This window comes from Pygoscelis adeliae, unplaced genomic scaffold (genome assembly GCF_000699105.1).
Source record: "Pygoscelis adeliae isolate BGI_AS28 unplaced genomic scaffold, ASM69910v1 Scaffold13, whole genome shotgun sequence".
NCBI lineage: Eukaryota > Metazoa > Chordata > Aves > Sphenisciformes > Spheniscidae > Pygoscelis > Pygoscelis adeliae.
Window position 1 is genome coordinate 4,306,168 of NW_008824499.1, and position 15,826 is coordinate 4,321,993.

At 37.2% G+C, this 15,826-nt stretch overlaps 1 protein-coding gene across 7 annotated transcripts in view; it reads right to left on the minus strand.

Moving 5' to 3' along the window:
• Positions 1-15,826, minus strand: part of MEF2A (myocyte enhancer factor 2A) — an 81,381-nt gene that overhangs the window by 62,373 nt on the left and 3,182 nt on the right. For 6 of the 7 annotated variants that reach the window (XM_009321481.1, XM_009321478.1, XM_009321482.1 and 3 more), the window contains exon 2: positions 13,007-13,086. The exons of the other annotated variant lie outside the window; for it this stretch is intronic. The gene's annotated coding sequence lies outside the window, so the exon portion shown is untranslated. The remainder of the gene's footprint in view (positions 1-13,006; positions 13,087-15,826) is intronic. 7 annotated transcript variants of the gene reach the window in all.

A 15,826-nucleotide genomic window follows, 5' to 3' on the forward strand; every position in this document is an offset into this window, starting at 1 on the left:
TTTCATAAATAGTGAGAGACATACAACTTTAAAGCAAGGAAACAGTATTTGACCTATTTAAAAAGATTCTTTCAAGGGTTCAGTGGAAACAAATTATATCTGTGCAGAACTCCAAAAGGTCTTGAAGCCTTCTGGCAGAACAGGTTAGGAAAAACTGAGTCAGAATTATACTCCTTCCATTTATTTTCCTTTTACTTCCCTCTGCCTCTCTTTGTTTTCTTGGAACTTCCATTTCACCATCATGGCTACAGGTTACATTTGACAGTAACTGTCTCATCACAGCTCATTTACTGAAATGCACACAAAGAAATGAGTGTCATGATGTCAGATAATTTGCATGATAACTCTCAAAAGCCACAGCTGCATGAAAACACAGATCTGTATAGATGCATCTTACACTGGTAAGCCTTAGGTAAGGCTTACTAACTAGCACACAATTTTGACTACATCAAGGCTAATAGGTCTTTTTCCAGTCTTAAAAGAGCCTATGCACATATTTTTGTAGATTAGGCCCCTAAGCGTGATCTGACAGGCAAAGACTGCACAACCATACCACGGTCAAACTGCACATTCACTCCTAATTCTAACACTTTGCATGCTTACCAAGGATGCGACCAGAATATAAACATTCCCATACATATCAAGATGGAGACAAGGCCCATCACCAGGTGTTGACTGTTTCACATTAACAAGGCAGATAACACCACAGTATCTCATTTTTCCATAGTACTTGTAAACATGTAAGTGTCCTCCCTCCGTGCCCCATAACTCTAAGTGGAAATAGCTAGAAAAAAAATTATGAATCAAATAATGTCTTCACCAAAATAATCAAAAGGTTAACTAAAAGGTTCTCAGACTCCATTTCACTGTCCAGAAGTGAGAGAAAAGAACGTTTTCTTCTTCATAACCTCAAAGAGAATGCAAACCCATACAAAGTAAGTATACAAATCTAGACACTTTTTCTTCTAAATTCTAAGCTTATTATACAAAATATATTCACTCAGATTTGGATCTGCACTGAAACATGTTGAGAGCCATGGGATCTTATTACTGTGCTCTAGACATTCTACCAGCCCTGCTCCAAAATTCATTGCTACCACTTTGAAGCTAGATTTTAAAATTAACATTTCAAGCAAAGGGACTTGCTTTTAACAGAGATCACGCTCAGATTTTTCCTGGGGTTTTTGCAGAGGTGTGCAAAAACAGTAACAAAAATGTTTCCTACAGCCACATTTCTATAGCCCTGTCATCATACATTGCTGCAAGTAATGTAAAATATAAGTGTAAGACAACAGCACGGCCTACCCCTTCAAAACAAGACTACATGTTGTCATTTATCTCACTTCTTGCTGTACCACGATATTGGGAAATAAATCTTTCTTCCATCCTCAGTTTAGAAGCCATTATTCTACATCCAAGTAGAGCCTTACAGTAAATGAGAATGGCCTCAGAGCTCCAAGGTCCTCAGCTAGCAAATGATACACAAGCATTGTTATAAAACAATAATACAACCCTTAGCCAAAATAACTTTTTTTAGAAAGTGGGACAACATAAAAAACAGGAAGCCATAAACAATTCTTTATTGATATTCTTTTTTATGCATGTTGTGGTTTAACCCTGCAGGCAGCTAAACATCACACAGCCGTTTGCTCACTCCCCCCCCGCCCCGCCAGTGGGATGGGGGAAGAGAATTGGGGAAAAAAATTCATGGGTTGAGATAAAGACAGTTTAATAGGACAGAAAAGGAAGGGAAAATAATAATAATGATAAAAGAATATACAAAGCAAGTGATGCACAATGCAATTGCTCACCACTCACTGACCGATGCCCAGCCAGTCCCCAAGCAGCGGTCACTGCCCCCCAGCCAACTCCCCCCAGTTTATATACTGAGCATGACGGCACATGGTATGGAACATCCCTTTGGCCAGTTGGGGTCAGCTGTCCTGGCTGTGCCCCCTCCCAGCTTCTCACTGGCAGGGCATGGGAAGCTGAAAAGTCCTTGACTAGTGTAAGCACTGCTTAGCAACAACTAAAACATCGGTGTGTTATCAACGTTATTCTCATCCTAAATCCAAAACACAGCACTGTGCCAGCTACTAGGAAGAAAATTAACTCTATCCCAGCCGAAACCAGGACAATGCATCACAAAACACTTGTTTCTTTCAGCTGGGAAGAACAATGTACATCTTTGACACTAGACCATTTAAGTACACTGTACTTCTAAGATTAGATTTGTGGAGTTTTGCAACTAAACATGGTCCTCAGTTTCCACATTAAAATCAAACCTATTTTTGAGCTTCTAATTTTTAAGTTACACAGCTTTTCAAATTAAGTTTTGAAGGCATATTAGAAAAGATCTCAAAGTACTTCAAAAAATACTGTCTTACTGAAGAACTACAACTCTCAAATACTATTTAAATATACAGTTGCTCAAAATGGCCTTTTCTGCCACTCTATTCCATGCAGTGAGTCCTGTCTAAGATGAAATTGAATAACTATGTTTTCTTGCAAACAGAACTACAGAAATCTAAGATGTATGAAAAATGAACTAAGATTCAGATGCCTGTTTTTAAAATAAGTTTTATTACTCCTAGAATGCACCTTTTTTTTTTTTTTTTTTTTTTTAAGAGATGTTTTTCCCAAGCTGATGGACCAAACAGTTTTCGGGAACTATCAGCATCACCTATGACAGTACATGCACTCCCAGATAATATGACAAACGTGGCCTTGTCCAGGATCAGGGACAGCCAGGAATCCTGCTCTAGTTAGTTATTTAAAATTAAATGGGTTCACATTTCAGTTAAACTCAATACCCAAATATTTTTCACACTGTTACACAGCTATAAACTTTTTTCTTGGCCTACTGCTTGCTTAAGTCCAAAAAATGTGTATCATCCTATTCTGAGCATTTATACTCTCTAGAAGCAAAACAGCCATTATCAAGCTATCTGTAAAAGCATACATCCTTACCACATATTTTCAAGTGACATTAAATTCTCTTTTATTATTCCCAGCCATAAATTTGGTCTTGATATTTTCTAAAATAATTTATCTTTGCATTATCAAAAACACATTAGAACACAGTTGGAAAATAGGATCTGGAAACTGATGAGCTAACAGTGGAGAAAGACGACCACAGAAAAAGAAATAAACTTTCGATACTGGATTAAAATCCAGTTTTAGATAGAAGCAGAACTTAAAATATCAAGTAATCACAAGAATTCTGTTGCTAGACTTCTACAAACAGATTAAGAAAATAATTGCATGATTGAATAGCAGTCTGGAAAACACGCTCTGAAGAGTTTAAGAAACTTGTTCCTAATTTATCATATAATTTGTCGAAAGATGCGACTTTTCCATGGAATACAAAAATAGCCACAAAGAAAGATGATTCTGAACACTGTTAACAAAACAAAACCCAATATTTAAAAGCTATGGCCAGAAAGACTAATTTCCTAGTAAATGAACCATAGCTTTTAGAATAACCATGTCAGTTTGATCACAATTTTAAATCTTTTGACCAGATAATCCTCCCTTCTTTTTTTTCCATTTACAGCTCTTTGAAAATTAATTAACTAGATGCAGAAATCTAAACTTAAGTTTAGATATGATTGCTCCATAACAAAACAGAAAAGCATTGGCTGGTATTTAATTAGTTTAAAACTCATCACAGGTTTCATAACTTCCACAATGACAAGCTCAAAGTGCAACTAAAAGCATTTAAACACAGGTTTTAAACCCATAGACCTTTGTGCAACATCAGCCACATAAGGAAAGTTTCTTTCCTGAAGTAAAATATACATATAAAATATATTAGATGTTTTTCAAGATCAAAAACATCTGCCTCAAGTATATTATCAATCTGTAATGGCTGTAGAACTTAACTACCATGTAGCAAAAAAATAACGGCACAGAGCTACGTCTTCTTATCAAAACTCCTTTCTGCCTCAAAAGAAGGGAAGCACCAGGATGTACCTTCCCAAATGCTGGTAAGAACATGTCTACTAGAGATGACTTTAAATTATACACCATTTCACCCACAACAAAAAGCTGCTACAAAAAAGCTCTCCTCTGTTACAGAAGACAAAACAGAACCCTGTGAAATGAACTTTTTACATTCATCGGGGGGTGGGGAAAAATCACTGAAACCATGCTGCTATTCTCGGCTGGAAAAATAATTTCCTTTCTTTAAAGCTATCCTAATGATTCAGTAAGAATCAGCTTAAAAGACACCTTCACAAGCATTGGTAATTAACTAAATAACTAGCACTTAACAGTGTGAACAACTAAAAAGTTCATTTTAGTGTTTTTCTTCATCTTACAGTAAGAGAGAATAAAATACATACACAGAACTGTTCAATTTCCAATTAGTATATTTACTAACCAGAATGGAGCTTTCTTCTGGTTTTGCAACACCTTAGCACTTCATCAATCTTCTTCAGGCTCATTGATGCATCTTTAGATAACACTTAAAACATGTTACATACCGCTAAGTTAAGTCATGGCTTTAAGAAGAATTATTATCATTGGGAAATCTATTTTCAGAAGTCTTCATATTTCATCAGTTACCGCAGTGACACTCAAGCTTTAATTACTGCTATCTTGGCTCATTACTTGTCCCATCTCAAACTTAAGTTATCTGTATTCTTCTAATCTATTGATAATCTTATCTGGCAAAGGTACAGCTCACTATCTCAAAGTTCTCACAATACCTCTGCCCAATTTGTCACTTCTATATTTATCTCTACGGAAATCGGTAGAGCAAATCTGAGTACGTACAGGGAATAAGATTGGGGACTGCAAGTGGACAAAAGATGGTTTCACAGTTACAACAGCTGAATACTGTTCTAAACTACTAAATTGATTTGGTCAGATTTCTATGAAATTCTAGACAAGCTGCATCACCTGTTTTTATCATATATGTGGTCACTCACTGTTTTCATCATTTTATAGATAATTAAATTGAAAGCTTTGCTCTGACTTTTTAACATGGCCATGCCAGGCTGAATTCAGTGGGTGCAGCACTTTAAAAATAAGCAACAACATGTCAAAGTAACCTTAAAAATTCAGGTTCCTGGCATTCCTACTTGGATGTCTTTATCCATAAGGAGTATTATCCTTTTTTTTGTCCCTGAGAACTACATGATTTAAGTAGCTTGTTTTCTGAGGAGTACTGCAATTTTTAGCGAGCACTTTTTTTTTTTTTGCTAATTTTACAATCATTTAGAACCTCAACAAATAACCTACGTATAAAGAACTGAACATTCATAAACCAAAAACCAGACAAAAATATCCCTCTATATAAGTTCTGATGTATCATAACCACGTCTCACAGCTAGATTATATGGCAAAAAAATAAACACCTGAAAGCAACATCACAAAAATACAAATACAACTTACTACTTTTACACATAGTTCAAAATTAAACGAGGTGCCAACTGAGCTAACTCAAACAGAACAGCATCCTGATGTAAGATTTACAGAAATGAAGACAGGCAGAAAAAATATTCAGAACACAGCACATAGTGTAGGGCAATGTTATGAGATTTATTACTCTTATCCTTCAAATACTCTTTTTTAAATTGTATTCAGATTTTGCAGGCTGCACTTCAGTTCCCTTGTAACAAATGCCAAATAAGCAATTCTCCAGTTAAGTAAAACAGTGTCTGTTCTCAAAATATTAAAACTGGCACGGTTTCCCAAGGCAAGAGTAGAACCCATAGCAGATTTTTCCTTAGGAAGTATGTATATAAAAGGCATTTGATTGCTTCTGGTTTTTAGTTTCTTCTACTGGAAAAAACAAAGAACAGAAATTATGAGGTAATTTTACTTAACACTGGTTTTACCTGATGTAGAAAACTGTACTAGTTTGGTACTTCAGAAAACTGATCTTGTGATTTGCAGCAAGACTTCTAAAACTCAGCGAAGTTCTGAACACTTACAAGTGACTAAACTTCTAGTAATTAATTTTTGCTTTTTACAAGGAGGGAAACTGTCCACTCTGCCTACAAAGTACAAACTGTTGAGGTAGTGCAACAAACAGCCACATCACAGCAACTTCAACACATGTTACTGAACAAACATTACGGCAATCAAAAACATTTACAGCTGACTTCAGGAATGTAATGGGATACAGAGGCAGCCATAGCCTTCACATGGCTCTGCTTATACCTTCTCCTACAGACAGCTTCCTCAAACCAGACTTCAAACTAAAAAATGCCACATTTTAATAGAGTTCTTCGCAAGGAACAAATGTGAGTTGATGAGAGAAGGGAAATATAGGATTATAAACAAGGTTCTTCCTTGCACATTGTGCCCTTGCAAGACGCGTATTCGTTTCCAAGTTTGGCTTCAGTCAACAGTGGCTCTGTGACACAGAGCACCGTATGCTCCTGTTTTGTACTTGGGAAACTTCTTCGCAAGGTTTAGCTCATTCTTAACTATCTGCTTCTTCCTGATCCTATATATCAGCTTTCCTTCATGCACTGCACAAGCTGCAGGCTCCAAGCTTTTTGCCTGACTCCCCACCCCCCTTTTTTTTTTGAACCTGCTATAACAGGTAGTCTTCACAACCATTTCCCTCCTGAGCATACTCTCTTTCTTACCAAATACACATTTCCAATCTTCCAGAGGGTTCCACGTGACACAGGCATATCCCCTTTTAAAGAGGACAGGAAAACCAAGAACAAATAGATATCACACATCAAAGAATCTATAAGAAGCTTTAAATCACTGGATAATTATCCAGAAAGCTTTCTTGATAATTTATTCGTTGTCTGATTAAATGACAGCATACAGTCATATTGTTGAAGCGCAACAATTATAAACCAGACAGACATGACAACATAATGCTTCAAACAGCCTGCATGCCTCAGTAAGACATTCAGTAAACTATAAAGACACCTACATGTTTCTAACAAAGATTAGTGATAAGACTCTTCTTCTGTAGCTGCCATAGCCTTTGTTCAAAACTCAATCTCTTCTTTTAAAATTCAGATACACCACCAGTTCAAACTTCTAAATAAAAACTTTAAAAAGTTACACTGTACTTCAGAGAGATTAAAACCAAATTTCAGTGAATTATTCCCTTCCCTGCATCCTTTTAAGCAAATAGTCATTTTAGGTTTAAAATAAAACACCATTATTCTTGGTGGGGGGGCTACAGCAGATCATAGGGCAGATCTTTTCCAAACATGCATGGAGACTTGTTTCTTTATAATCTAAAGGTTTCCGAATCTGAGGCAGACAGGTGGCAAATAATAAAATAACATATAAGCAAGATGAATCCACTCAGCTACATTTCAGGAATGATATATTGGAAAAAGATTAAATACAGGCAGAATATAGGCAACATGAATGAACTCAGGAAGATGGTGCTAGGCACCCATGGTCAAGAAACAGTCCTATTCCCATGAACTCTCTAATTTCAGCAGCCACTTTTAAAAGCAGCCTAGAATTAAATTCCTTATGACCTAAAACATTTTATTGATCCATGTACTTCATAACCCTCTTTCTCTCCCCCCTTAAGGCTGCTGTTACTGCCCTCCATTTGGATGTCTATATTCTTAAAAGCAATCACAAGCTAAGACTGTCCAGATCAAGTACAGGGCAGTCCATTAAAAACAGAAGTTAACTACATTAAGATACATACCCCAACACCTAAACATACTGTAGTAAACTCAGTTTCTACTAAGAAAAGAAGTGAGAATGTTATTCAGAATATTTTCTGCTCCTGCATATAAATCTTTTCCTTTATTGGCAGGTGATGTCTAGTAGTCTGGGCATTCATATGTCATTAACATTAACCTAGCCACTTTGATTCACTTGCAAAAACGCTACCTAATCTACACTGAATCTTCAGATAAGAACTGTTCTCTGAATATAAACTGTTCTCTGAATATAAACCTAATTCTAAAACTAACTTTGAAACTATTTTTTCCTTAGCAATGGCAACAAACCAGCATACACAGTCAGTTAATATGGTTTAGTTGATAAGTGGAAATCCATGATGCTACAGTAACTCTGTTGCTTGCCATACCTGCAAGGCAGAGCAAATGATAAAATCTAATTATTTCACCTTTCTTGCAGATTGCTACAAACAGAAAACTTAAGTCATTTGACCCTAACTAACTTTACTGCTTCACAGCAAAGCTAACGATTCAAGTGGTGGATAGTAAGATGTATTAAAATATGTGTTTCAATAGCTTCTGGAATGAAATACTCAATGACTATAAAAGACAGCAGTCTGACCCACTTGTTCCCATTATTGTATTAAAAACAGAAATCCTCAAAATGTTGAAAATACCTCAATTTCTCTTCCTGTCAAACCCTGACAAACATCTTACATGAATAGAGCCACTAAAAAGGTCTGAATGAGAAGATACAGCTGATAGAAGTTTAAGTGAAGGCCGAGAAAAATTTAATCAAGGTCCAAAGCAAGAATCAAATAAGTGATCCATATGTAAATATACAAAGCCCTTCTGATAAACTACTACATGAATAAACTATTACCTCACTGAAGAGTTAAACAAGAGCAAAGAATATTGAGAAAAGCAAGATATCACAAAAGCTGGATCTTAATGTATTTGAAAAGCAGCTGGCCTATTTTCAATTACATTAAGTAGCCAGGAATCTGAAGCAGAAGCCCAGACAGGCTCAGATTATTGTAGACTTCCCTTACCGAAAACCTCTTCCATTTAAACAAGTATATTCATTTAACTTTGACATGAAACATTAGATGCAAATGCAAGCTTTTTGAAACTGTAACGTAGACATCTCCGTCTTTACTACTTAGTCAGCCAAGTACTATCTGATGCAATGACTGCCTAGACCTGACAATAACCAGGATCGGTCAGGAATCAGAGACTATAAATCTAGCTGGCCATCCAGACCTGCAATTATGCATTAAAAATTTAAAAAAAAAAAAATATATATATATACACACACACAGAGTCACACACAGCTTACTATCCTGATTTTGGAAAAGGAAAAAATAATTATCCTCACTATCAAAGAAACTGCCAGAAATGCCAAGAAGCAGCCCTGAAACCACTTCAGAAGGGAAGACTGCATATCAGCCTCAGACTCTTGCATTATTAGATGGTCAAAATGGACATCTCAGCATTTAATTATTGCAGCAATGATTTAAACCTGCTAGGAAAATTACACAAAACAGTGCCCATTTCACACACACCGCTGGATCCCTTCCATCCATGCTGTCTTCTTGTCCGTCTCTGACAAAAACCTAGCTAAGAGACCTAGGAACCATATTTCAGTTGTAAAGCAAATAGGTAGCAGTCAGATGTGAATGACTCCTCCTTGAAGGTATTAGTTCTAATTGCTGCACAGCAATTAGAATTAGTATTATGTTAACAGCAGTATCTTATTTTGGTAAGAGCAGTTGCATGCCACTATAAAATTATGATACTACCTGTAGCCCTGGTAGATGAAAGGGTACAATGTGGAAGTTCAGACACCTCAGTCAATCTCTGAGCTTGGAGAAATGAGTGCTTAAAGCTAGTGTTAAATTCCTACATGTGAAGTGACAGACTTATTTAGACGTAGAAATGAATTTTTTTATTCTAACAGTATCACTAGAGTACACGAGGAAGAATCTGCAATCTTTTTCATTCCTTTCTGGTATGACAATAAGGCATTTTGTCTTCATGCAAAACCCTATATACTTATTTCCCTAAGAAAAAAAAATCTCACATATTAAATGTATTCATAAAAGTGGATTCTGTATACTAGAATCAGATGCCTGCTTAATTATTTTACAGCATATCATTTTATTCATTCTAAGTAAATAATCTGTGAACATGATTATATGGATTGTATGAACAAAAAAGTGAACCACAGCAGACTGGCATGCAGTTTATACACAACTTTCATGAACCTGCTTAGAAGCATTCTCGCACCTGCAAGACATCTTAACTCCTCTTAAAAAAAGTTATTGTTAAGTACTCTGGGCCTTCAGGACATGAAAACCATCTTTCTTTTACATGCTGAGTGGAAGCCTTGCAGCAGCTGAAGCAATAAATATTGACAGCTAGCTGGCAAACAGCAGAGATACCAGTGCTCATAGTCTCCAATTTCACCTGCATCAGCAAAGACAGACCCTAGAAGGGACAGCGTAACTAGGGCCTAATATGTTCATCTGTATTACTGCTGCTTTTGCCTGTATTAAAAGCATATTTTCCCCTCAATAAGACCGGTGTGCCTTTGAACATACCTGCTTTCGTATATCACCCTGAAAACCTCAATTATCTATTAAATCTTATTGCAACATACAGATATATAGTAACAAAGCTCAAACTGGCTACAAATCCTAGTGCAAGAAACTTCCAGCATCCGGTTCCATCCTTTCATGCTCTCACATAGCTCAGCTCCTTCTCCCCTAACTGATGCTCTGCAAGTTTTGCATGAGGCCACACATTGCTTAACAAAAACTAAACAGTCAACTTACAGCAAACACGGGAAAAGCTGTATGCCAAAATACGAGATACTCATGACAGCACATAAGAAATGGAAGAAATAATTAGTAAAGTGGATTTTAATTAAGAAATTGTATTGGTGACTTGAGTTCTACTTTTCTCTCAGTTCCCATCTCATATCCTCTACTTTGAGGCAGGATTACAGAAGCTGTAAGGAAATGCATTCAAGCTTGCTTAAAGGAAAGAAAATTAAAAACAAAACAAAGCACAAAGACTACAAAATTCCATCTGTCTTCCCACTGGAAGAAAGGTATCTTTCCAGCAATTCACTCTGCAGTTCAGACAAACTGTAGATTGATAGTTGCTTTTTAGCAGATTTCATCCTGCTGCCAAGCTAAACACATTTTTAAACTGAGATTTGAAACAAAGACTTCTTAGTATAACCCAAAATGTTGACCACTGAGTCGGACCTAGTTCTCAAATTTCAGCTTACGATTTCATCTGAAGCCAATAGGTGTGTCTGTGCAGGGGTAAAAATCTATGGTTATGGTCTATGTTTAGATTTGTAAGAATTCATCAACATACAGTGTCATCGTTTTCTCCAGCACAGAGCTTCACTGGGGGGAGGGGTGGAGACATCCTCTACACTATAAACATTTGCCTGCTTTCAAAAGGAAGATATGAATCAAAACAAGCTTACCCTGTACTTCTAGCAGGCACTACTCTTAACACGTTACGTAAACCAATACTTGTGGAGATTCTTCCTTCTAGCAGATTTTCCTTCCTCTTTGTCTACCACCGAATATATTTAATTTTGACAGTAATATCTGATTAACAACATTAGCAAGCCTTTATAGATGGCAGGCACTCCCCTTTGTATGCATCACTTACTCGAAAAAATGCAAACCCTTTAGTACTCCACATCAGAAAAAGTACCACATAAAATCTAAGACTACCATAAATGCACAGTTCAGTAATAGATAAGCATGCATGAGACAGGACTATTGCCTAGGTGTACAGCATCTAGAAAGCAGCAATGCACTGAGTTTTGATTTAAATGGAGTAAACTAAGATTTCTGTTCTTACATTTTAATGTTGTCAAGTCAGTCCATTTGCATTATTTGCAAGATGTCACTTTGGGCATGGAAAGGAAGTAGTACTTAGTCTATCTAGTGAATCCTTAGACTCAAAATCTCATTTTATTCAAATGGCTGCCCTTGCCCAATTCTTTCAGTAAGCGGAACTGAAGCCAAAATATTCTTGAACAGGATGGCAGTATTCCCTATACTCTTCCCATACAGAGGTGAGATAGCTCTCAAGCCTCACTGTTTGTTCTTTTTTGGAATGAGTCCAAGTTCGCTTCAGTGAAGATGCTCACCCCATACAGTTGGAAGAAAGGCATTAAGAGAAAGGGAAGTCCCCAAAAGCAGAGGAAAAAGCGTGATGGAGGACAGCAGCAGAAAGAGTTAATAAGTTTGTCTGTAGGGAGTTTTATCTGTGGCATTTTATCCAATTTGATGCCACGAAGCATAGAACAAAGACACAGACATGGCTTTTTAAATTTAGTAGACTCAAATTGACATTAAAAAGAAACTGGTTCTCATTCACTTTTAAGGATTTCACCTTAAGGGAAGGTCTTTCAAGGATGCATATGGTATTCTTTGGCCTTTTGAAAGCAAAATCAATTAAGCACAAGACTTGGTACTTTTAATGCAAATTTATTTAGAAAAGCCAGAAGAAAAAGCAAGCTAAATCATGAAACTGAAGTTAATAAATATTTGTCAATAGCACTGACAAACTCACTACAAACAAGTGGCAGCTTTTGCTAGAGATCTGAGTTTTCACTGGTGGTTCTGCAGTGTCTCAGATCCAGGCTGCTATGGCAAAACAAAATGAGAACTCTAAAGGGACTTTGTTGTTTTCATATGCTATTAATTCAGGAGCTTGGGCAAGAGGATTATTGATATTTTGAAATACTTAAAAAGACCAACCACAGCTTCCAACACAATTATATTCTGCAGGGCTAGGAAACAGTATGTATGCTAAGGTATATAACTGAGCGCACAATATCATTATGCTTTATGGAATAATTTCAGTTCTCTATTATGTGTAAGACAATTTAATGCTGCTTTACTATGTGTGTCCTTCTAGTACTCAAAAGAAAATCCGCTGGGCTTCCTTGTAATTTTTCTGCAAATGCAGTATCTACCAAAACTAGAGAATTTGATAGAAAATATCTTCAATCTTTGAAGGAGCTTACTAGTCCATAACGACAGTGCATGTAGAGGAATACCATCAAAAAAAAAAATCCAACAACCCATTATCTGGAAGAAAGTGCCTACATAGTCTTCTCAACAGGAAGAGGTGGAAAAAGTTACCAGCTGAAGATGTACAAGCTAAATCACAGCTGGGGGAGGTGGAACCCTTCATTTCTCTGCTTTTAGCCAAGCCTCACTGGCATGACATGTGACCACTGGACCTGAAGAAGAAAGGAACTCCCAAAGCATTCAGAACCCACTTGAATCTTCAAGCTTAAGGAAGAGAGATTATATTCCATTAAAGAGATTATCCACCTTGTAACATTGTCTTGATAGAGGACTTGCATATGCCACTCTTCCCTGCGTAACATCTCCCAAATGGTGACCTGTTAAATCTGCAGAAGGCATGTAACTGACACATTAGCTTTTAAGCACAGATGAGACCAAGAAATTCTGACAGTATCACAGCACTGCCAAAATTTACATTTGTAGCTTTTCTTAAAGATTAGCAATCTGATCCTCAGGTACTTATTTTCAGATTTCATTTAAAAATTAATCTTCAGTCATCATGGCAGCAGAAAACTGAATCATAACAGCCTAAAAACCAAACAAAATACTCCAAAAATTATGGTGGATTAAGAAAATCCAGCTACTTTTGAATTCTCAGTCCTCTCTTACACTGATATGCAGACACAATGCTGCAACATTCCAAATTCTGCAGTTGGTTACGTCTCAGTTACAAACTGAGTCTCTTCAAATAGTTTGCTAACATTTTATTTAATTAACAGAACTCTGAAAACATTCAGAGAAATTATAACTTTTGAGTTTCACTGTTTTATTCACTTGCCTAAGATCACATGGTTACTAGACACATGCATGCTAAATATATTCCATGCTATCATGGCAGCAGGTCAGTTCTGTACAAGCTGCTTATATTAAATTTCTCCTATAAGCGACATTAGAGTTTAGCTCTGCTACAGCAAATACAGGAAGAGGCTTCACATTCCAAACAACCATCTGAAGGGAAAAGATATGCCAACAGAGTACTAAGTATGCCAGTGCTACTTTAACCCATTTACTATTTTAAAACACATCTAAGCCTTGCATTTATGTTATCTATATTATTAATTTTTAAGATTCAAAACTCCAAAGCTAATTGGTTTGTCTTACCAACGAAAATTTAAGGAAAAAGTCACAAGATTATAATATGTGACATGTAAGACTGACAAAATTCAAAACAGTACATGTTATTAACTGGATAGGACATTCAACTACGTTTGAAATGTTTTACTGGTTTATTAAACCAACTGGGTACACAGTAACTACTAGAACACATTTTAAATAAGTATCATTGCATACTGTTCTAACAATTTCATAGCAGATGTTCTCTATAAAAGATACTGACATATAAAAAAACCCACACGTTGTCTCTACATATATCGACATCTCTAGAAATACTCACACTGGCATATAAAAAGTACAAACAAATCTGAGTTGTCAAAATTAATGGAGCGCACACTAGAAATATTTTATCAAACTCTGTCACAATGCTTTCCTATGTCATACTACAAAAGAGGATACCACTACAGAGAATGCCAACCTAATGGGGAAAGGAAGGCAATCTCTTCTAAAAGCTGCCTATAGACGTAACACAGGGGGACATTTCAGATAACGTTTCTTGGCTTCAGACTGCTGCCTTGGAGAATGCTACAATAAAAGGGGAATAGACTTGATGACAGAGGTCAAGAGAGATTAGAAAAGTATCTCTAAGCTGCTGGAAGAATACACATTAATCCTTTTCTTTTCATAAGCACAGAGGAAAGCCTAACTCAAACTCAAATACCTATCAGTAAGTGTAATCACAGTAAGCTTCAGCACCGAAGCTGGAGGCAGGGGAATCATACAGACCTTTGTAAAATATTTAGGCAGCTAGCTCACATAAAAATCTCAGACTGTTGCTACTCTAGTGAAACCATATCCACACTGGATAGCTTAAAGTTACCTCATATACCTACTTAAGCTGCAATTGCGTGTTGGCTGCATACTTCTACATACATACTACTATATACTTCTACATACTAGCCTGATCTTGAATTTAGTTCAAACTCAGGGCCATGTTGGGGGCAGGGGGGAAAGGTCAGATTTGGTTACCTTCAGGAAAGACAAAAAGAGTTCTGGGAAAAGAAAATCTCAGGTAATGTTCCTCTTTACTGGCTGATTCCTCCATATGCCCTAAAGAGCTGCATGTGGCCAAATGAGTTGGTGAGAAGCAGAGACAGATGGCAACATGTGATCTGGAAGGAACACAGGGTTTTACACCCAGTCAGAGATGCAAAACCAGAGCCCTGAATACTCATGATTCTTTTGGTGTAGCTGACATCGTCTGATTCCTCGTCCAAATATCAAGATTTAGGCTGGCCTCTAATCCAAGGATTAATTTTGGTTTCCTCTTTGTTTTGAATCTGGCTTTCTTCCAGAAAATGCTATTCCTTCTGACCTCCAAATGAATGAGTAGGCCCATTCATAGAATCATAGATCCATCATATTTGAGAAGTCGTGGCAGTCCAGTGACATTCCCACTGACTGGAAAAGGGGAAACATAACCCCCATTTTTAAAAAGGGAAAAAAGGAAGACCCAGGGAACTACAGGCCAGTCAGTCTCACCTCTGTGCCTGGGAAGATCATGGAACAGATCCTCCCGGAAGCTATGCTAAGGCACACGGAGGACAGGGAGGTGATTCCAGACAGCCAGCATGGCTTCACCAAGGGCAAGTCCTGCCTGACCAACCTAGTGGCCTTCTATGATGGAGTGACTACGTCAGTGGACACGGGAAGGGCTACAGATGTCATCTGTCTGGACCTCTGTCAGGCCTTTGACATGGTCCCCCACAACATCCTTCTCTCTAAACTGGAGAGGTATGGATTTGATGGGTGGACTATCCGGTGGGTGAGGAATTGCTTAGATGGTCGCATCCAGAGGGTAGTGGTGAACGGCTCAATGTCCAGATGGAGACTGGATTGAAGTGACGTCCTGCAGGGGTCCGTATTGGGACCGGTACTGTTTAATATCTTCATCAATGACATAGACAGTGGGATTGAGTGCACCCTCAGCAAGTTTGCAGATGACACCAAGCT